This window comes from Pelobates fuscus, chromosome 3 (assembly GCF_036172605.1).
Source record: "Pelobates fuscus isolate aPelFus1 chromosome 3, aPelFus1.pri, whole genome shotgun sequence".
Classification (NCBI taxonomy): Eukaryota; Metazoa; Chordata; class Amphibia; order Anura; family Pelobatidae; genus Pelobates; species Pelobates fuscus.
The window spans coordinates 393,156,883-393,179,221 of record NC_086319.1 but is presented as its reverse complement, the minus strand read 5'-3'; the positions used below and the strand labels follow the sequence as shown (position 1 = coordinate 393,179,221).

Genomic DNA, 22,339 nt, shown 5'->3' with positions numbered 1-22,339 from the left:
GCTGGATATTAAAAAGATGGTTGCCAACGGGATGGCTTTCTCACTTGCTTCACGTAGAGCCTTATAGTTGTAATCCGGGGGCACAGATTATGCTTCCAAAGCACGTCTCTGTGCTATATGTCTCCTGGAAGAAGTCTTCTTTGGAAAACCCTTTGAGAAAGTTGATGGGAAAAAGGCCTTGCTTTCACAAGAAAAAAAAAGAAGGTTTAATCAAACATTCTAGGGGATCAAATAAACTGAGAATGACCCTGTGAAGTAAATAAGATAGACACATATAGTATCTCCTTTTTAAACTGCCAGAGAAGCAAATACAAATTTTAGGTTGATGAATTTTCAGTCAACATATATTTAATATATAGTGGTTGTTCTTGTGTGATTTATGTGCCATAACGCAAGAGATGTAGATTCGGTGCAATAATGATGAGGCACATAAGATAGTTTTCCAATTCTAGAGCTAAAATAGGCACTGCTGAGATTCGAACTCAGGATCTCCTGTTTACTAGACAGGCGCTTTAACCAACTAAGCCACAGCACCACAACATACTGGCTCATGCCTTGTTTTACGTTTTCCAAATAATGGCAGATTGGACCTTTCTCTATCCAAGAGATACATCATTGGAGGATTAATTGACATCAATCCATCCTTGTTTTACGTTTTCCAAATGGTGGCAGATTGGACCTTTCTCTATCCAAGAGATACATCATTGGAGGATTAATTGACATCAATCCATCTTTATAGCAAATACATCTCAGTTGTCAACAAACATTCAAATATTGCCCGCAGCTATGAAGGTAATAAACTAAATTTCCACACTGACCGTGGCAGTATCAGTTTTGAAGATTAACTTTGTCCCAGTGGCACAAGATTGGAACTTGACTGATTGATTAATTGATAGAGGATAAATATAGCTCTAAAAGATCCCCCTCCTTTCATACTCCACTCTATTCTCCTTTCCTCACTCAATTCCCTCAGTCATGATAATTTTACCAAAGTGAACTTTCTTTTCTGACCACTATCCATGTCTAGCATGGGTATACAAAGAATGCTAAATGCTGCCTCTGCAGGACAAATTGTACTATAGGAAACCACCTTCTCCGCCTTGAGTTGTGCAGCTAATTCACCAAACTCTGCGTTCTGTGTTTGGGTCTGGGTTTTGGTTACTTTTATGGATGGCCATTGCCTTTCTTCCCCATGCCTCCGTCTTGTCCACAGCTGCCATCACAGGTCCCAGCATATTGAGAGAGAGTATTCAGGACTTTCAAATAATAGATTGAGAATGTGCTTGGAAATATTTAGAAAGGTTTTAAAAGAGAACTGTTACTTAATGGCCAAAATCAGATTAGCAGCTGAATAATTCTTGGAATCTTTGCTGGATATTAAAAAGATGGTTGCCAACGGGATGGCTTTCTCACTTGCTTCACGTAGAGCCTTATAGTTGTAATCCGGGGGCACAGATTATGCTTCCAAAGCACGTCTCTGTGCTATATGTCTCCTGGAAGAAGTCTTCTTTGGAAAACCCTTTGAGAAAGTTGATGGGAAAAAGGCCTTGCTTTCACAAGAAAAAAAAAGAAGGTTTAATCAAACATTCTAGGGGATCAAATAAACTGAGAATGACCCTGTGAAGTAAATAAGATAGACACATATAGTATCTCCTTTTTAAACTGCCAGAGAAGCAAATACAAATTTTAGGTTGATGAATTTTCAGTCAACATATATTTAATATATAGTGGTTGTTCTTGTGTGATTTATGTGCCATAACGCAAGAGATGTAGATTCGGTGCAATAATGATGAGGCACATAAGATAGTTTTCCAATTCTAGAGCTAAAATAGGCACTGCTGAGATTCGAACTCAGGATCTCCTGTTTCCCAGACAGGCGCTTTAACCAACTAAGCCACAGCACCACAACATACTGGCTCATGCCTTGTTTTACGTTTTCCAAATAATGGCAGATTGGACCTTTCTCTATCCAAGAGATACATCATTGGAGGATTAATTGACATCAATCCATCCTTGTTTTACGTTTTCCAAATGGTGGCAGATTGGACCTTTCTCTATCCAAGAGATACATCATTGGAGGATTAATTGACATCAATCCATCTTTATAGCAAATACATCTCAGTTGTCAACAAACATTCAAATATTGCCCGCAGCTATGAAGGTAATAAACTACATTTCCACACTGACCGTGGCAGTATCAGTTTTGAAGATTAACTTTGTCCCAGTGGCACAAGATTGGAACTTGACTGATTGATTAATTGATAGAGGATAACTATAGCTCTAAAAGATCCCCCTCCTTTCATACTCCACTCTATTCTCCTTTCCTCACTCAATTCCCTCAGTCATGATAATTTTACCAAAGTGAACTTTCTTTTCTGACCACTATCCATGTCTAGCATGGGTATACAAAGAATGCTAAATGCTGCCTCTGCAGGACACATTGTACTATAGGAAACCACCTTCTCCGCCTTGAGTTGTGCAGCTAATTCACCAAACTCTGCGTTCTGTGTTTGGGTCTGGGTTTTGGTTACTTTTATGGATGGCCATTGCCTTTCTTCCCCATGCCTCCGTCTTGTCCACAGCTGCCATCACAGGTCCCAGCATATTGAGAGAGAGTATTCAGGACTTTCAAATAATAGATTGAGAATGTGCTTGGAAATATTTAGAAAGGTTTTAAAAGAGAACTGTTACTTAATGGCCAAAATCAGATTAGCAGCTGAATAATTCTTGGAATCTTTGCTGGATATTAAAAAGATGGTTGCCAACGGGATGGCTTTCTCACTTGCTTCACGTAGAGCCTTATAGTTGTAATCCGGGGGCACAGATTATGCTTCCAAAGCACGTCTCTGTGCTATATGTCTCCTGGAAGAAGTCTTCTTTGGAAAACCCTTTGAGAAAGTTGATGGGAAAAAGGCCTTGCTTTCACAAGAAAAAAAAAGAAGTTTTAATCAAACATTCTAGGGGATCAAATAAACTGAGAATGACCCTGTGAAGTAAATAAGATAGACACATATAGTATCTCCTTTTTAAACTGCCAGAGAAGCAAATACAAATTTTAGGTTGATGAATTTTCAGTCAACATATATTTAATATATAGTGGTTGTTCTTGTGTGATTTATGTGCCATAACGCAAGAGATGTTGATTCGGTGCAATAATGATGAGGCACATAAGATAGTTTTCCAATTCTAGAGCTAAAATAGGCACTGCTGAGATTCGAACTCAGGATCTCCTGTTTACTAGACAGGCGCTTTAACCAACTAAGCCACAGCACCACAACATACTGGCTCATGCCTTGTTTTACGTTTTCCAAATAATGGCAGATTGGACCTTTCTCTATCCAAGAGATACATCATTGGAGGATTAATTGACATCAATCCATCCTTGTTTTACGTTTTCCAAATGGTGGCAGATTGGACCTTTCTCTATCCAAGAGATACATCATTGGAGGATTAATTGACATCAATCCATCTTTATAGCAAATACATCTCAGTTGTCAACAAACATTCAAATATTGCCCGCAGCTATGAAGGTAATAAACTACATTTCCACACTGACCGTGGCAGTATCAGTTTTGAAGATTAACTTTGTCCCAGTGGCACAAGATTGGAACTTGACTGATTGATTAATTGATAGAGGATAACTATAGCTCTAAAAGATCCCCCTCCTTTCATACTCCACTCTATTCTCCTTTCCTCACTCAATTCCCTCAGTCATGATAATTTTACCAAAGTGAACTTTCTTTTCTGACCACTATCCATGTCTAGCATGGGTATACAAAGAATGCTAAATGCTGCCTCTGCAGGACACATTGTACTATAGGAAACCACCTTCTCCGCCTTGAGTTGTGCAGCTAATTCACCAAACTCTGCGTTCTGTGTTTGGGTCTGGGTTTTGGTTACTTTTATGGATGGCCATTGCCTTTCTTCCCCATGCCTCCGTCTTGTCCACAGCTGCCATCACAGGTCCCAGCATATTGAGAGAGAGTATTCAGGACTTTCAAATAATAGATTGAGAATGTGCTTGGAAATATTTAGAAAGGTTTTAAAAGAGAACTGTTACTTAATGGCCAAAATCAGATTAGCAGCTGAATAATTCTTGGAATCTTTGCTGGATATTAAAAAGATGGTTGCCAACGGGATGGCTTTCTCACTTGCTTCACGTAGAGCCTTATAGTTGTAATCCGGGGGCACAGATTATGCTTCCAAAGCACGTCTCTGTGCTATATGTCTCCTGGAAGAAGTCTTCTTTGGAAAACCCTTTGAGAAAGTTGATGGGAAAAAGGCCTTGCTTTCACAAGAAAAAAAAAGAAGGTTTAATCAAACATTCTAGGGGATCAAATAAACTGAGAATGACCCTGTGAAGTAAATAAGATAGACACATATAGTATCTCCTTTTTAAACTGCCAGAGAAGCAAATACAAATTTTAGGTTGATGAATTTTCAGTCAACATATATTTAATATATAGTGGTTGTTCTTGTGTGATTTATGTGCCATAACGCAAGAGATGTAGATTCGGTGCAATAATGATGAGGCACATAAGATAGTTTTCCAATTCTAGAGCTAAAATAGGCACTGCTGAGATTCGAACTCAGGATCTCCTGTTTACTAGACAGGCGCTTTAACCAACTAAGCCACAGCACCACAACATACTGGCTCATGCCTTGTTTTACGTTTTCCAAATAATGGCAGATTGGACCTTTCTCTATCCAAGAGATACATCATTGGAGGATTAATTGACATCAATCCATCCTTGTTTTACGTTTTCCAAATGGTGGCAGATTGGACCTTTCTCTATCCAAGAGATACATCATTGGAGGATTAATTGACATCAATCCATCTTTATAGCAAATACATCTCAGTTGTCAACAAACATTCAAATATTGCCCGCAGCTATGAAGGTAATAAACTACATTTCCACACTGACCGTGGCAGTATCAGTTTTGAAGATTAACTTTGTCCCAGTGGCACAAGATTGGAACTTGACTGATTGATTAATTGATAGAGGATAACTATAGCTCTAAAAGATCCCCCTCCTTTCATACTCCACTCTATTCTCCTTTCCTCACTCAATTCCCTCAGTCATGATAATTTTACCAAAGTGAACTTTCTTTTCTGACCACTATCCATGTCTAGCATGGGTATACAAAGAATGCTAAATGCTGCCTCTGCAGGACAAATTGTACTATAGGAAACCACCTTCTCCGCCTTGAGTTGTGCAGCTAATTCACCAAACTCTGCGTTCTGTGTTTGGGTCTGGGTTTTGGTTACTTTTATGGATGGCCATTGCCTTTCTTCCCCATGCCTCCGTCTTGTCCACAGCTGCCATCACAGGTCCCAGCATATTGAGAGAGAGTATTCAGGACTTTCAAATAATAGATTGAGAATGTGCTTGGAAATATTTAGAAAGGTTTTAAAAGAGAACTGTTACTTAATGGCCAAAATCAGATTAGCAGCTGAATAATTCTTGGAATCTTTGCTGGATATTAAAAAGATGGTTGCCAACGGGATGGCTTTCTCACTTGCTTCACGTAGAGCCTTATAGTTGTAATCCGGGGGCACAGATTATGCTTCCAAAGCACGTCTCTGTGCTATATGTCTCCTGGAAGAAGTCTTCTTTGGAAAACCCTTTGAGAAAGTTGATGGGAAAAAGGCCTTGCTTTCACAAGAAAAAAAAAGAAGGTTTAATCAAACATTCTAGGGGATCAAATAAACTGAGAATGACCCTGTGAAGTAAATAAGATAGACACATATAGTATCTCCTTTTTAAACTGCCAGAGAAGCAAATACAAATTTTAGGTTGATGAATTTTCAGTCAACATATATTTAATATATAGTGGTTGTTCTTGTGTGATTTATGTGCCATAACGCAAGAGATGTTGATTCGGTGCAATAATGATGAGGCACATAAGATAGTTTTCCAATTCTAGAGCTAAAATAGGCACTGCTGAGATTCGAACTCAGGATCTCCTGTTTACTAGACAGGCGCTTTAACCAACTAAGCCACAGCACCACAACATACTGGCTCATGCCTTGTTTTACGTTTTCCAAATAATGGCAGATTGGACCTTTCTCTATCCAAGAGATACATCATTGGAGGATTAATTGACATCAATCCATCCTTGTTTTACGTTTTCCAAATGGTGGCAGATTGGACCTTTCTCTATCCAAGAGATACATCATTGGAGGATTAATTGACATCAATCCATCTTTATAGCAAATACATATCAGTTGTCAACAAACATTCAAATATTGCCCGCAGCTATGAAGGTAATAAACTACATTTCCACACTGACCGTGGCAGTATCAGTTTTGAAGATTAACTTTGTCCCAGTGGCACAAGATTGGAACTTGACTGATTGATTAATTGATAGAGGATAACTATAGCTCTAAAAGATCCCCCTCCTTTCATACTCCACTCTATTCTCCTTTCCTCACTCAATTCCCTCAGTCATGATAATTTTACCAAAGTGAACTTTCTTTTCTGACCACTATCCATGTCTAGCATGGGTATACAAAGAATGCTAAATGCTGCCTCTGCAGGACACATTGTACTATAGGAAACCACCTTCTCCGCCTTGAGTTGTGCAGCTAATTCACCAAACTCTGCGTTCTGTGTTTGGGTCTGGGTTTTGGTTACTTTTATGGATGGCCATTGCCTTTCTTCCCCATGCCTTCGTCTTGTCCACAGCTGCCATCACAGGTCCCAGCATATTGAGAGAGAGTATTCAGGACTTTCAAATAATAGATTGAGAATGTGCTTGGAAATATTTAGAAAGGTTTTAAAAGAGAACTGTTACTTAATGGCCAAAATCAGATTAGCAGCTGAATAATTCTTGGAATCTTTGCTGGATATTAAAAAGATGGTTGCCAACGGGATGGCTTTCTCACTTGCTTCACGTAGAGCCTTATAGTTGTAATCCGGGGGCACAGATTATGCTTCCAAAGCACGTCTCTGTGCTATATGTCTCCTGGAAGAAGTCTTCTTTGGAAAACCCTTTGAGAAAGTTGATGGGAAAAAGGCCTTGCTTTCACAAGAAAAAAAAAGAAGGTTTAATCAAACATTCTAGGGGATCAAATAAACTGAGAATGACCCTGTGAAGTAAATAAGATAGACACATATAGTATCTCCTTTTTAAACTGCCAGAGAAGCAAATACAAATTTTAGCTTGATGAATTTTCAGTCAACATATATTTAATATATAGTGGTTGTTCTTGTGTGATTTATGTGCCATAACGCAAGAGATGTAGATTCGGTGCAATAATGATGAGGCACATAAGATAGTTTTCCAATTCTAGAGCTAAAATAGGCACTGCTGAGATTCGAACTCAGGATCTCCTGTTTACTAGACAGGCGCTTTAACCAACTAAGCCACAGCACCACAACATACTGGCTCATGCCTTGTTTTACGTTTTCCAAATAATGGCAGATTGGACCTTTCTCTATCCAAGAGATACATCATTGGAGGATTAATTGACATCAATCCATCCTTGTTTTACGTTTTCCAAATGGTGGCAGATTGGACCTTTCTCTATCCAAGAGATACATCATTGGAGGATTAATTGACATCAATCCATCTTTATAGCAAATACATCTCAGTTGTCAACAAACATTCAAATATTGCCCGCAGCTATGAAGGTAATAAACTACATTTCCACACTGACCGTGGCAGTATCAGTTTTGAAGATTAACTTTGTCCCAGTGGCACAAGATTGGAACTTGACTGATTGATTAATTGATAGAGGATAACTATAGCTCTAAAAGATCCCCCTCCTTTCATACTCCACTCTATTCTCCTTTCCTCACTCAATTCCCTCAGTCATGATAATTTTACCAAAGTGAACTTTCTTTTCTGACCACTATCCATGTCTAGCATGGGTATACAAAGAATGCTAAATGCTGCCTCTGCAGGACACATTGTACTATAGGAAACCACCTTCTCCGCCTTGAGTTGTGCAGCTAATTCACCAAACTCTGCGTTCTGTGTTTGGGTCTGGGCTTTGGTTACTTTTATGGATGGCCATTGCCTTTCTTCCCCATGCTTCCGTCTTGTCCACAGCTGCCATCACAGGTCCCAGCATATTGAGAGAGAGTATTCAGGACTTTCAAATAATAGATTGAGAATGTGCTTGGAAATATTTAGAAAGGTTTTAAAAGAGAACTGTTACTTAATGGCCAAAATCAGATTAGCAGCTGAATAATTCTTGGAATCTTTGCTGGATATTAAAAAGATGGTTGCCAACGGGATGGCTTTCTCACTTGCTTCACGTAGAGCCTTATAGTTGTAATCCGGGGGCACAGATTATGCTTCCAAAGCACGTCTCTGTGCTATATGTCTCCTGGAAGAAGTCTTCTTTGGAAAACCCTTTGAGAAAGTTGATGGGAAAAAGGCCTTGCTTTCACAAGAAAAAAAAAGAAGGTTTAATCAAACATTCTAGGGGATCAAATAAACTGAGAATGACCCTGTGAAGTAAATAAGATAGACACATATAGTATCTCCTTTTTAAACTGCCAGAGAAGCAAATACAAATTTTAGGTTGATGAATTTTCAGTCAACATATATTTAATATATAGTGGTTGTTCTTGTGTGATTTATGTGCCATAACGCAAGAGATGTAGATTCGGTGCAATAATGATGAGGCACATAAGATAGTTTTCCAATTCTAGAGCTAAAATAGGCACTGCTGAGATTCGAACTCAGGATCTCCTGTTTACTAGACAGGCGCTTTAACCAACTAAGCCACAGCACCACAACATACTGGCTCATGCCTTGTTTTACGTTTTCCAAATAATGGCAGATTGGACCTTTCTCTATCCAAGAGATACATCATTGGAGGATTAATTGACATCAATCCATCCTTGTTTTACGTTTTCCAAATGATGGCAGATTGGACCTTTCTCTATCCAAGAGATACATCATTGGAGGATTAATTGACATCAATCCATCCTTGTTTTACGTTTTCCAAATGGTGGCAGATTGGACCTTTCTCTATCCAAGAGATACATCATTGGAGGATTAATTGACATCAATCCATCTTTATAGCAAATACATCTCAGTTGTCAACAAACATTCAAATATTGCCCGCAGCTATGAAGGTAATAAACTACATTTCCACACTGACCGTGGCAGTATCAGTTTTGAAGATTAACTTTGTCCCAGTGGCACAAGATTGGAACTTGACTGATTGATTAATTGATAGAGGATAACTATAGCTCTAAAAGATCCCCCTCCTTTCATACTCCACTCTATTCTCCTTTCCTCACTCAATTCCCTCAGTCATGATAATTTTACCAAAGTGAACTTTCTTTTCTGACCACTATCCATGTCTAGCATGGGTATACAAAGAATGCTAAATGCTGCCTCTGCAGGACACATTGTACTATAGGAAACCACCTTCTCCGCCTTGAGTTGTGCAGCTAATTCACCAAACTCTGCGTTCTGTGTTTGGGTCTGGGTTTTGGTTACTTTTATGGATGGCCATTGCCTTTCTTCCCCATGCCTCCGTCTTGTCCACAGCTGCCATCACAGGTCCCAGCATATTGAGAGAGAGTATTCAGGACTTTCAAATAATAGATTGAGAATGTGCTTGGAAATATTTAGAAAGGTTTTAAAAGAGAACTGTTACTTAATGGCCAAAATCAGATTAGCAGCTGAATAATTCTTGGAATCTTTGCTGGATATTAAAAAGATGGTTGCCAACGGGATGGCTTTCTCACTTGCTTCACGTAGAGCCTTATAGTTGTAATCCGGGGGCACAGATTATGCTTCCAAAGCACGTCTCTGTGCTATATGTCTCCTGGAAGAAGTCTTCTTTGGAAAACCCTTTGAGAAAGTTGATGGGAAAAAGGCCTTGCTTTCACAAGAAAAAAAAAGAAGGTTTAATCAAACATTCTAGGGGATCAAATAAACTGAGAATGACCCTGTGAAGTAAATAAGATAGACACATATAGTATCTCCTTTTTAAACTGCCAGAGAAGCAAATACAAATTTTAGGTTGATGAATTTTCAGTCAACATATATTTAATATATAGTGGTTGTTCTTGTGTGATTTATGTGCCATAACGCAAGAGATGTAGATTCGGTGCAATAATGATGAGGCACATAAGATAGTTTTCCAATTCTAGAGCTAAAATAGGCACTGCTGAGATTCGAACTCAGGATCTCCTGTTTACTAGACAGGCGCTTTAACCAACTAAGCCACAGCACCACAACATACTGGCTCATGCCTTGTTTTACGTTTTCCAAATAATGGCAGATTGGACCTTTCTCTATCCAAGAGATACATCATTGGAGGATTAATTGACATCAATCCATCCTTGTTTTACGTTTTCCAAATGGTGGCAGATTGGACCTTTCTCTATCCAAGAGATACATCATTGGAGGATTAATTGACATCAATCCATCTTTATAGCAAATACATCTCAGTTGTCAACAAACATTCAAATATTGCCCGCAGCTATGAAGGTAATAAACTACATTTCCACACTGACCGTGGCAGTATCAGTTTTGAAGATTAACTTTGTCCCAGTGGCACAAGATTGGAACTTGACTGATTGATTAATTGATAGAGGATAACTATAGCTCTAAAAGATCCCCCTCCTTTCATACTCCACTCTATTCTCCTTTCCTCACTCAATTCCCTCAGTCATGATAATTTTACCAAAGTGAACTTTCTTTTCTGACCACTATCCATGTCTAGCATGGGTATACAAAGAATGCTAAATGCTGCCTCTGCAGGACACATTGTACTATAGGAAACCACCTTCTCCGCCTTGAGTTGTGCAGCTAATTCACCAAACTCTGCGTTCTGTGTTTGGGTCTGGGTTTTGGTTACTTTTATGGATGGTCATTGCCTTTCTTCCCCATGCCTCCGTCTTGTCCACAGCTGCCATCACAGGTCCCAGCATATTGAGAGAGAGTATTCAGGACTTTCAAATAATAGATTGAGAATGTGCTTGGAAATATTTAGAAAGGTTTTAAAAGAGAACTGTTACTTAATGGCCAAAATCAGATTAGCAGCTGAATAATTCTTGGAATCTTTGCTGGATATTAAAAAGATGGTTGCCAACGGGATGGCTTTCTCACTTGCTTCACGTAGAGCCTTATAGTTGTAATCCGGGGGCACAGATTATGCTTCCAAAGCACGTCTCTGTGCTATATGTCTCCTGGAAGAAGTCTTCTTTGGAAAACCCTTTGAGAAAGTTGATGGGAAAAAGGCCTTGCTTTCACAAGAAAAAAAAAGAAGGTTTAATCAAACATTCTAGGGGATCAAATAAACTGAGAATGACCCTGTGAAGTAAATAAGATAGACACATATAGTATCTCCTTTTTAAACTGCCAGAGAAGCAAATACAAATTTTAGGTTGATGAATTTTCAGTCAACATATATTTAATATATAGTGGTTGTTCTTGTGTGATTTATGTGCCATAACGCAAGAGATGTTGATTCGGTGCAATAATGATGAGGCACATAAGATAGTTTTCCAATTCTAGAGCTAAAATAGGCACTGCTGAGATTCGAACTCAGGATCTCCTGTTTACTAGACAGGCGCTTTAACCAACTAAGCCACAGCACCACAACATACTGGCTCATGCCTTGTTTTACGTTTTCCAAATAATGGCAGATTGGACCTTTCTCTATCCAAGAGATACATCATTGGAGGATTAATTGACATCAATCCATCCTTGTTTTACGTTTTCCAAATGGTGGCAGATTGGACCTTTCTCTATCCAAGAGATACATCATTGGAGGATTAATTGACATCAATCCATCTTTATAGCAAATACATATCAGTTGTCAACAAACATTCAAATATTGCCCGCAGCTATGAAGGTAATAAACTACATTTCCACACTGACCGTGGCAGTATCAGTTTTGAAGATTAACTTTGTCCCAGTGGCACAAGATTGGAACTTGACTGATTGATTAATTGATAGAGGATAACTATAGCTCTAAAAGATCCCCCTCCTTTCATACTCCACTCTATTCTCCTTTCCTCACTCAATTCCCTCAGTCATGATAATTTTACCAAAGTGAACTTTCTTTTCTGACCACTATCCATGTCTAGCATGGGTATACAAAGAATGCTAAATGCTGCCTCTGCAGGACACATTGTACTATAGGAAACCACCTTCTCCGCCTTGAGTTGTGCAGCTAATTCACCAAACTCTGCGTTCTGTGTTTGGGTCTGGGTTTTGGTTACTTTTATGGATGGCCATTGCCTTTCTTCCCCATGCCTTCGTCTTGTCCACAGCTGCCATCACAGGTCCCAGCATATTGAGAGAGAGTATTCAGGACTTTCAAATAATAGATTGAGAATGTGCTTGGAAATATTTAGAAAGGTTTTAAAAGAGAACTGTTACTTAATGGCCAAAATCAGATTAGCAGCTGAATAATTCTTGGAATCTTTGCTGGATATTAAAAAGATGGTTGCCAACGGGATGGCTTTCTCACTTGCTTCACGTAGAGCCTTATAGTTGTAATCCGGGGGCACAGATTATGCTTCCAAAGCACGTCTCTGTGCTATATGTCTCCTGGAAGAAGTCTTCTTTGGAAAACCCTTTGAGAAAGTTGATGGGAAAAAGGCCTTGCTTTCACAAGAAAAAAAAAGAAGGTTTAATCAAACATTCTAGGGGATCAAATAAACTGAGAATGACCCTGTGAAGTAAATAAGATAGACACATATAGTATCTCCTTTTTAAACTGCCAGAGAAGCAAATACAAATTTTAGCTTGATGAATTTTCAGTCAACATATATTTAATATATAGTGGTTGTTCTTGTGTGATTTATGTGCCATAACGCAAGAGATGTAGATTCGGTGCAATAATGATGAGGCACATAAGATAGTTTTCCAATTCTAGAGCTAAAATAGGCACTGCTGAGATTCGAACTCAGGATCTCCTGTTTACTAGACAGGCGCTTTAACCAACTAAGCCACAGCACCACAACATACTGGCTCATGCCTTGTTTTACGTTTTCCAAATAATGGCAGATTGGACCTTTCTCTATCCAAGAGATACATCATTGGAGGATTAATTGACATCAATCCATCCTTGTTTTACGTTTTCCAAATGGTGGCAGATTGGACCTTTCTCTATCCAAGAGATACATCATTGGAGGATTAATTGACATCAATCCATCTTTATAGCAAATACATCTCAGTTGTCAACAAACATTCAAATATTGCCCGCAGCTATGAAGGTAATAAACTACATTTCCACACTGACCGTGGCAGTATCAGTTTTGAAGATTAACTTTGTCCCAGTGGCACAAGATTGGAACTTGACTGATTGATTAATTGATAGAGGATAACTATAGCTCTAAAAGATCCCCCTCCTTTCATACTCCACTCTATTCTCCTTTCCTCACTCAATTCCCTCAGTCATGATAATTTTACCAAAGTGAACTTTCTTTTCTGACCACTATCCATGTCTAGCATGGGTATACAAAGAATGCTAAATGCTGCCTCTGCAGGACACATTGTACTATAGGAAACCACCTTCTCCGCCTTGAGTTGTGCAGCTAATTCACCAAACTCTGCGTTCTGTGTTTGGGTCTGGGCTTTGGTTACTTTTATGGATGGCCATTGCCTTTCTTCCCCATGCTTCCGTCTTGTCCACAGCTGCCATCACAGGTCCCAGCATATTGAGAGAGAGTATTCAGGACTTTCAAATAATAGATTGAGAATGTGCTTGGAAATATTTAGAAAGGTTTTAAAAGAGAACTGTTACTTAATGGCCAAAATCAGATTAGCAGCTGAATAATTCTTGGAATCTTTGCTGGATATTAAAAAGATGGTTGCCAACGGGATGGCTTTCTCACTTGCTTCACGTAGAGCCTTATAGTTGTAATCCGGGGGCACAGATTATGCTTCCAAAGCACGTCTCTGTGCTATATGTCTCCTGGAAGAAGTCTTCTTTGGAAAACCCTTTGAGAAAGTTGATGGGAAAAAGGCCTTGCTTTCACAAGAAAAAAAAAGAAGGTTTAATCAAACATTCTAGGGGATCAAATAAACTGAGAATGACCCTGTGAAGTAAATAAGATAGACACATATAGTATCTCCTTTTTAAACTGCCAGAGAAGCAAATACAAATTTTAGGTTGATGAATTTTCAGTCAACATATATTTAATATATAGTGGTTGTTCTTGTGTGATTTATGTGCCATAACGCAAGAGATGTAGATTCGGTGCAATAATGATGAGGCACATAAGATAGTTTTCCAATTCTAGAGCTAAAATAGGCACTGCTGAGATTCGAACTCAGGATCTCCTGTTTACTAGACAGGCGCTTTAACCAACTAAGCCACAGCACCACAACATACTGGCTCATGCCTTGTTTTACGTTTTCCAAATAATGGCAGATTGGACCTTTCTCTATCCAAGAGATACATCATTGGAGGATTAATTGACATCAATCCATCCTTGTTTTACGTTTTCCAAATGATGGCAGATTGGACCTTTCTCTATCCAAGAGATACATCATTGGAGGATTAATTGACATCAATCCATCCTTGTTTTACGTTTTCCAAATGGTGGCAGATTGGACCTTTCTCTATCCAAGAGATACATCATTGGAGGATTAATTGACATCAATCCATCTTTATAGCAAATACATCTCAGTTGTCAACAAACATTCAAATATTGCCCGCAGCTATGAAGGTAATAAACTACATTTCCACACTGACCGTGGCAGTATCAGTTTTGAAGATTAACTTTGTCCCAGTGGCACAAGATTGGAACTTGACTGATTGATTAATTGATAGAGGATAACTATAGCTCTAAAAGATCCCCCTCCTTTCATACTCCACTCTTTTCTCCTTTCCTCACTCAATTCCCTCAGTCATGATAATTTTACCAAAGTGAACTTTCTTTTCTGACCACTATCCATGTCTAGCATGGGTATACAAAGAATGCTAAATGCTGCCTCTGCAGGACACATTGTACTATAGGAAACCACCTTCTCCGCCTTGAGTTGTGCAGCTAATTCACCAAACTCTGCGTTCTGTGTTTGGGTCTGGGTTTTGGTTACTTTTATGGATGGCCATTGCCTTTCTTCCCCATGCCTCCGTCTTGTCCACAGCTGCCATCACAGGTCCCAGCATATTGAGAGAGAGTATTCAGGACTTTCAAATAATAGATTGAGAATGTGCTTGGAAATATTTAGAAAGGTTTTAAAAGAGAACTGTTACTTAATGGCCAAAATCAGATTAGCAGCTGAATAATTCTTGGAATCTTTGCTGGATATTAAAAAGATGGTTGCCAACGGGATGGCTTTCTCACTTGCTTCACGTAGAGCCTTATAGTTGTAATCCGGGGGCACAGATTATGCTTCCAAAGCACGTCTCTGTGCTATATGTCTCCTGGAAGAAGTCTTCTTTGGAAAACCCTTTGAGAAAGTTGATGGGAAAAAGGCCTTGCTTTCACAAGAAAAAAAAAGAAGGTTTAATCAAACATTCTAGGGGATCAAATAAACTGAGAATGACCCTGTGAAGTAAATAAGATAGACACATATAGTATCTCCTTTTTAAACTGCCAGAGAAGCAAATACAAATTTTAGGTTGATGAATTTTCAGTCAACATATATTTAATATATAGTGGTTGTTCTTGTGTGATTTATGTGCCATAACGCAAGAGATGTAGATTCGGTGCAATAATGATGAGGCACATAAGATAGTTTTCCAATTCTAGAGCTAAAATAGGCACTGCTGAGATTCGAACTCAGGATCTCCTGTTTACTAGACAGGCGCTTTAACCAACTAAGCCACAGCACCACAACATACTGGCTCATGCCTTGTTTTACGTTTTCCAAATAATGGCAGATTGGACCTTTCTCTATCCAAGAGATACATCATTGGAGGATTAATTGACATCAATCCATCCTTGTTTTACGTTTTCCAAATGGTGGCAGATTGGACCTTTCTCTATCCAAGAGATACATCATTGGAGGATTAATTGACATCAATCCATCTTTATAGCAAATACATCTCAGTTGTCAACAAACATTCAAATATTGCCCGCAGCTATGAAGGTAATAAACTACATTTCCACACTGACCGTGGCAGTATCAGTTTTGAAGATTAACTTTGTCCCAGTGGCACAAGATTGGAACTTGACTGATTGATTAATTGATAGAGGATAACTATAGCTCTAAAAGATCCCCCTCCTTTCATACTCCACTCTATTCTCCTTTCCTCACTCAATTCCCTCAGTCATGATAATTTTACCAAAGTGAACTTTCTTTTCTGACCACTATCCATGTCTAGCATGGGTATACAAAGAATGCTAAATGCTGCCTCTGCAGGACACATTGTACTATAGGAAACCACCTTCTCCGCCTTGAGTTGTGCAGCTAATTCACCAAACTCTGCGTTCTGTGTTTGGGTCTGGGTTTTGGTTACTTTTATGGATGGCCATTGCCTTTCTTCCCCATGCCTTCGTCTTGTCCACAGCTGCCATCACAGGTCCCAGCATATTGAGAGAGAGTATTCAGGACTTTCAAATAATAGATTGAGAATGTGCTTGGAAATATTTAGAAAGGTTTTAAAAGAGAACTGTTACTTAATGGCCAAAATCAGATTAGCAGCTGAATAATTCTTGGAATCTTTGCTGGATATTAAAAAGATGGTTGCCAACGGGATGGCTTTCTCACTTGCTTCACGTAGAGCCTTATAGTTGTAATCCGGGGGCACAGATTATGCTTCCAAAGCACGTCTCTGTGCTATATGTCTCCTGGAAGAAGTCTTCTTTGGAAAACCCTTTGAGAAAGTTGATGGGAAAAAGGCCTTGCTTTCACAAGAAAAAAAAAGAAGGTTTAATCAAACATTCTAGGGGATCAAATAAACTGAGAATGACCCTGTGAAGTAAATAAGATAGACACATATAGTATCTCCTTTTTAAACTGCCAGAGAAGCAAATACAAATTTTAGGTTGATGAATTTTCAGTCAACATATATTTAATATATAGTGGTTGTTCTTGTGTGATTTATGTGCCATAACGCAAGAGATGTAGATTCGGTGCAATAATGATGAGGCACATAAGATAGTTTTCCAATTCTAGAGCTAAAATAGGCACTGCTGAGATTCGAACTCAGGATCTCCTGTTTACTAGACAGGCGCTTTAACCAACTAAGCCACAGCACCACAACATACTGGCTCATGCCTTGTTTTACGTTTTCCAAATAATGGCAGATTGGACCTTTCTCTATCCAAGAGATACATCATTGGAGGATTAATTGACATCAATCCATCCTTGTTTTACGTTTTCCAAATGGTGGCAGATTGGACCTTTCTCTATCCAAGAGATACATCATTGGAGGATTAATTGACATCAATCCATCTTTATAGCAAATACATCTCAGTTGTCAACAAACATTCAAATATTGCCCGCAGCTATGAAGGTAATAAACTAAATTTCCACACTGACCGTGGCAGTATCAGTTTTGAAGATTAACTTTGTCCCAGTGGCACAAGATTGGAACTTGACTGATTGATTAATTGATAGAGGATAACTATAGCTCTAAAAGATCCCCCTCCTTTCATACTCCACTCTATTCTCCTTTCCTCACTCAATTCCCTCAGTCATGATAATTTTACCAAAGTGAACTTTCTTTTCTGACCACTATCCATGTCTAGCATGGGTATACAAAGAATGCTAAATGCTGCCTCTGCAGGACACATTGTACTATAGGAAACCACCTTCTCCGCCTTGAGTTGTGCAGCTAATTCACCAAACTCTGCGTTCTGTGTTTGGGTCTGGGTTTTGGTTACTTTTATGGATGGCCATTGCCTTTCTTCCCCATGCCTCCGTCTTGTCCACAGCTGCCATCACAGGTCCCAGCATATTGAGAGAGAGTATTCAGGACTTTCAAATAATAGATTGAGAATGTGCTTGGAAATATTTAGAAAGGTTTTAAAAGAGAACTGTTACTTAATGGCCAAAATCAGATTAGCAGCTGAATAATTCTTGGAATCTTTGCTGGATATTAAAAAGATGGTTGCCAACGGGATGGCTTTCTCACTTGCTTCACGTAGAGCCTTATAGTTGTAATCCGGGGGCACAGATTATGCTTCCAAAGCACGTCTCTGTGCTATATGTCTCCTGGAAGAAGTCTTCTTTGGAAAACCCTTTGAGAAAGTTGATGGGAAAAAGGCCTTGCTTTCACAAGAAAAAAAAAGAAGGTTTAATCAAACATTCTAGGGGATCAAATAAACTGAGAATGACCCTGTGAAGTAAATAAGATAGACACATATAGTATCTCCTTTTTAAACTGCCAGAGAAGCAAATACAAATTTTAGGTTGATGAATTTTCAGTCAACATATATTTAATATATAGTGGTTGTTCTTGTGTGATTTATGTGCCATAACGCAAGAGATGTAGATTCGGTGCAATAATGATGAGGCACATAAGATAGTTTTCCAATTCTAGAGCTAAAATAGGCACTGCTGAGATTCGAACTCAGGATCTCCTGTTTACTAGACAGGCGCTTTAACCAACTAAGCCACAGCACCACAACATACTGGCTCATGCCTTGTTTTACGTTTTCCAAATAATGGCAGATTGGACCTTTCTCTATCCAAGAGATACATCATTGGAGGATTAATTGACATCAATCCATCCTTGTTTTACGTTTTCCAAATGGTGGCAGATTGGACCTTTCTCTATCCAAGAGATACATCATTGGAGGATTAATTGACATCAATCCATCTTTATAGCAAATACATCTCAGTTGTCAACAAACATTCAAATATTGCCCGCAGCTATGAAGGTAATAAACTAAATTTCCACACTGACCGTGGCAGTATCAGTTTTGAAGATTAACTTTGTCCCAGTGGCACAAGATTGGAACTTGACTGATTGATTAATTGATAGAGGATAACTATAGCTCTAAAAGATCCCCCTCCTTTCATACTCCACTCTATTCTCCTTTCCTCACTCAATTCCCTCAGTCATGATAATTTTACCAAAGTGAACTTTCTTTTCTGACCACTATCCATGTCTAGCATGGGTATACAAAGAATGCTAAATGCTGCCTCTGCAGGACACATTGTACTATAGGAAACCACCTTCTCCGCCTTGAGTTGTGCAGCTAATTCACCAAACTCTGCGTTCTGTGTTTGGGTCTGGGTTTTGGTTACTTTTATGGATGGCCATTGCCTTTCTTCCCCATGCCTCCGTCTTGTCCACAGCTGCCATCACAGGTCCCAGCATATTGAGAGAGAGTATTCAGGACTTTCAAATAATAGATTGAGAATGTGCTTGGAAATATTTAGAAAGGTTTTAAAAGAGAACTGTTACTTAATGGCCAAAATCAGATTAGCAGCTGAATAATTCTTGGAATCTTTGCTGGATATTAAAAAGATGGTTGCCAACGGGATGGCTTTCTCACTTGCTTCACGTAGAGCCTTATAGTTGTAATCCGGGGGCACAGATTATGCTTCCAAAGCACGTCTCTGTGCTATATGTCTCCTGGAAGAAGTCTTCTTTGGAAAACCCTTTGAGAAAGTTGATGGGAAAAAGGCCTTGCTTTCACAAGAAAAAAAAAGAAGGTTTAATCAAACATTCTAGGGGATCAAATAAACTGAGAATGACCCTGTGAAGTAAATAAGATAGACACATATAGTATCTCCTTTTTAAACTGCCAGAGAAGCAAATACAAATTTTAGGTTGATGAATTTTCAGTCAACATATATTTAATATATAGTGGTTGTTCTTGTGTGATTTATGTGCCATAACGCAAGAGATGTAGATTCGGTGCAATAATGATGAGGCACATAAGATAGTTTTCCAATTCTAGAGCTAAAATAGGCACTGCTGAGATTCGAACTCAGGATCTCCTGTTTACTAGACAGGCGCTTTAACCAACTAAGCCACAGCACCACAACATACTGGCTCATGCCTTGTTTTACGTTTTCCAAATAATGGCAGATTGGACCTTTCTCTATCCAAGAGATACATCATTGGAGGATTAATTGACATCAATCCATCCTTGTTTTACGTTTTCCAAATGGTGGCAGATTGGACCTTTCTCTATCCAAGAGATACATCATTGGAGGATTAATTGACATCAATCCATCTTTATAGCAAATACATCTCAGTTGTCAACAAACATTCAAATATTGCCCGCAGCTATGAAGGTAATAAACTAAATTTCCACACTGACCGTGGCAGTATCAGTTTTGAAGATTAACTTTGTCCCAGTGGCACAAGATTGGAACTTGACTGATTGATTAATTGATAGAGGATAACTATAGCTCTAAAAGATCCCCCTCCTTTCATACTCCACTCTATTCTCCTTTCCTCACTCAATTCCCTCAGTCATGATAATTTTACCAAAGTGAACTTTCTTTTCTGACCACTATCCATGTCTAGCATGGGTATACAAAGAATGCTAAATGCTGCCTCTGCAGGACACATTGTACTATAGGAAACCACCTTCTCCGCCTTGAGTTGTGCAGCTAATTCACCAAACTCTGCGTTCTGTGTTTGGGTCTGGGTTTTGGTTACTTTTATGGATGGCCATTGCCTTTCTTCCCCATGCCTTCGTCTTGTCCACAGCTGCCATCACAGGTCCCAGCATATTGAGAGAGAGTATTCAGGACTTTCAAATAATAGATTGAGAATGTGCTTGGAAATATTTAGAAAGGTTTTAAAAGAGAACTGTTACTTAATGGCCAAAATCAGATTAGCAGCTGAATAATTCTTGGAATCTTTGCTGGATATTAAAAAGATGGTTGCCAACGGGATGGCTTTCTCACTTGCTTCACGTAGAGCCTTATAGTTGTAATCCGGGGGCACAGATTATGCTTCCAAAGCACGTCTCTGTGCTATATGTCTCCTGGAAGAAGTCTTCTTTGGAAAACCCTTTGAGAAAGTTGATGGGAAAAAGGCCTTGCTTTCACAAGAAAAAAAAAGAAGGTTTAATCAAACATTCTAGGGGATCAAATAAACTGAGAATGACCCTGTGAAGTAAATAAGATAGACACATATAGTATCTCCTTTTTAAACTGCCAGAGAAGCAAATACAAATTTTAGGTTGATGAATTTTCAGTCAACATATATTTAATATATAGTGGTTGTTCTTGTGTGATTTATGTGCCATAACGCAAGAGATGTAGATTCGGTGCAATAATGATGAGGCACATAAGATAGTTTTCCAATTCTAGAGCTAAAATAGGCACTGCTGAGATTCGAACTCAGGATCTCCTGTTTACTAGACAGGCGCTTTAACCAACTAAGCCACAGCACCACAACATACTGGCTCATGCCTTGTTTTACATTTTCCAAATAATGGCAGATTGGACCTTTCTCTATCCAAGAGATACATCATTGGAGGATTAATTGACATCAATCCATCCTTGTTTTACGTTTTCCAAATGGTGGCAGATTGGACCTTTCTCTATCCAAGAGATACATCATTGGAGGATTAATTGACATCAATCCATCTTTATAGCAAATACATCTCAGTTGTCAACAAACATTCAAATATTGCCCGCAGCTATGAAGGTAATAAACTAAATTTCCACACTGACCGTGGCAGTATCAGTTTTGAAGATTAACTTTGTCCCAGTGGCACAAGATTGGAACTTGACTGATTGATTAATTGATAGAGGATAACTATAGCTCTAAAAGATCCCCCTCCTTTCATACTCCACTCTATTCTCCTTTCCTCACTCAATTCCCTCAGTCATGATAATTTTACCAAAGTGAACTTTCTTTTCTGACCACTATCCATGTCTAGCATGGGTATACAAAGAATGCTAAATGCTGCCTCTGCAGGACAAATTGTACTATAGGAAACCACCTTCTCCGCCTTGAGTTGTGCAGCTAATTCACCAAACTCTGCGTTCTGTGTTTGGGTCTGGGTTTTGGTTACTTTTATGGATGGCCATTGCCTTTCTTCCCCATGCCTCCGTCTTGTCCACAGCTGCCATCACAGGTCCCAGCATATTGAGAGAGAGTATTCAGGACTTTCAAATAATAGATTGAGAATGTGCTTGGAAATATTTAGAAAGGTTTTAAAAGAGAACTGTTACTTAATGGCCAAAATCAGATTAGCAGCTGAATAATTCTTGGAATCTTTGCTGGATATTAAAAAGATGGTTGCCAACGGGATGGCTTTCTCACTTGCTTCACGTAGAGCCTTATAGTTGTAATCCGGGGGCACAGATTATGCTTCCAAAGCACGTCTCTGTGCTATATGTCTCCTGGAAGAAGTCTTCTTTGGAAAACCCTTTGAGAAAGTTGATGGGAAAAAGGCCTTGCTTTCACAAGAAAAAAAAGAAGGTTTAATCAAACATTCTAGGGGATCAAATAAACTGAGAATGACCCTGTGAAGTA

General features: G+C 38.9%; 16 non-coding genes across 16 annotated transcripts; all 16 read right to left on the bottom strand.

Annotated features, from left to right (window-relative positions):
• Positions 1-461: 461 nt before the first annotated feature.
• On the bottom strand, positions 462-535 carry TRNAT-AGU (transfer RNA threonine (anticodon AGU)). Its single transcript has one exon. It is a non-coding gene; the product is annotated as a tRNA-Thr (tRNA).
• Positions 536-1,830: 1,295 nt separating this feature from the next.
• Positions 1,831-1,904, bottom strand: TRNAP-GGG (transfer RNA proline (anticodon GGG)). Its single transcript has one exon. It is a non-coding gene; the product is annotated as a tRNA-Pro (tRNA).
• A 1,295-nt stretch (positions 1,905-3,199) lies between these two features.
• On the bottom strand, positions 3,200-3,273 carry TRNAT-AGU (transfer RNA threonine (anticodon AGU)). Its single transcript has one exon. It is a non-coding gene; the product is annotated as a tRNA-Thr (tRNA).
• Positions 3,274-4,568: 1,295 nt separating this feature from the next.
• Positions 4,569-4,642, bottom strand: TRNAT-AGU (transfer RNA threonine (anticodon AGU)). The gene has a single exon. It is a non-coding gene; the product is annotated as a tRNA-Thr (tRNA).
• Positions 4,643-5,937: 1,295 nt separating this feature from the next.
• On the bottom strand, positions 5,938-6,011 carry TRNAT-AGU (transfer RNA threonine (anticodon AGU)). Its single transcript has one exon. It is a non-coding gene; the product is annotated as a tRNA-Thr (tRNA).
• Positions 6,012-7,306: 1,295 nt separating this feature from the next.
• TRNAT-AGU (transfer RNA threonine (anticodon AGU)) lies at positions 7,307-7,380 on the bottom strand. The gene has a single exon. It is a non-coding gene; the product is annotated as a tRNA-Thr (tRNA).
• Positions 7,381-8,675: 1,295 nt separating this feature from the next.
• TRNAT-AGU (transfer RNA threonine (anticodon AGU)) lies at positions 8,676-8,749 on the bottom strand. The gene has a single exon. It is a non-coding gene; the product is annotated as a tRNA-Thr (tRNA).
• Positions 8,750-10,133: 1,384 nt separating this feature from the next.
• On the bottom strand, positions 10,134-10,207 carry TRNAT-AGU (transfer RNA threonine (anticodon AGU)). Its single transcript has one exon. It is a non-coding gene; the product is annotated as a tRNA-Thr (tRNA).
• A 1,295-nt stretch (positions 10,208-11,502) lies between these two features.
• On the bottom strand, positions 11,503-11,576 carry TRNAT-AGU (transfer RNA threonine (anticodon AGU)). Its single transcript has one exon. It is a non-coding gene; the product is annotated as a tRNA-Thr (tRNA).
• A 1,295-nt stretch (positions 11,577-12,871) lies between these two features.
• TRNAT-AGU (transfer RNA threonine (anticodon AGU)) lies at positions 12,872-12,945 on the bottom strand. Its single transcript has one exon. It is a non-coding gene; the product is annotated as a tRNA-Thr (tRNA).
• A 1,295-nt stretch (positions 12,946-14,240) lies between these two features.
• On the bottom strand, positions 14,241-14,314 carry TRNAT-AGU (transfer RNA threonine (anticodon AGU)). The gene has a single exon. It is a non-coding gene; the product is annotated as a tRNA-Thr (tRNA).
• A 1,384-nt stretch (positions 14,315-15,698) lies between these two features.
• On the bottom strand, positions 15,699-15,772 carry TRNAT-AGU (transfer RNA threonine (anticodon AGU)). The gene has a single exon. It is a non-coding gene; the product is annotated as a tRNA-Thr (tRNA).
• Positions 15,773-17,067: 1,295 nt separating this feature from the next.
• On the bottom strand, positions 17,068-17,141 carry TRNAT-AGU (transfer RNA threonine (anticodon AGU)). The gene has a single exon. It is a non-coding gene; the product is annotated as a tRNA-Thr (tRNA).
• A 1,295-nt stretch (positions 17,142-18,436) lies between these two features.
• Positions 18,437-18,510, bottom strand: TRNAT-AGU (transfer RNA threonine (anticodon AGU)). The gene has a single exon. It is a non-coding gene; the product is annotated as a tRNA-Thr (tRNA).
• A 1,295-nt stretch (positions 18,511-19,805) lies between these two features.
• On the bottom strand, positions 19,806-19,879 carry TRNAT-AGU (transfer RNA threonine (anticodon AGU)). Its single transcript has one exon. It is a non-coding gene; the product is annotated as a tRNA-Thr (tRNA).
• A 1,295-nt stretch (positions 19,880-21,174) lies between these two features.
• TRNAT-AGU (transfer RNA threonine (anticodon AGU)) lies at positions 21,175-21,248 on the bottom strand. The gene has a single exon. It is a non-coding gene; the product is annotated as a tRNA-Thr (tRNA).
• Between the last annotated feature and the right edge of the window lie 1,091 nt (positions 21,249-22,339).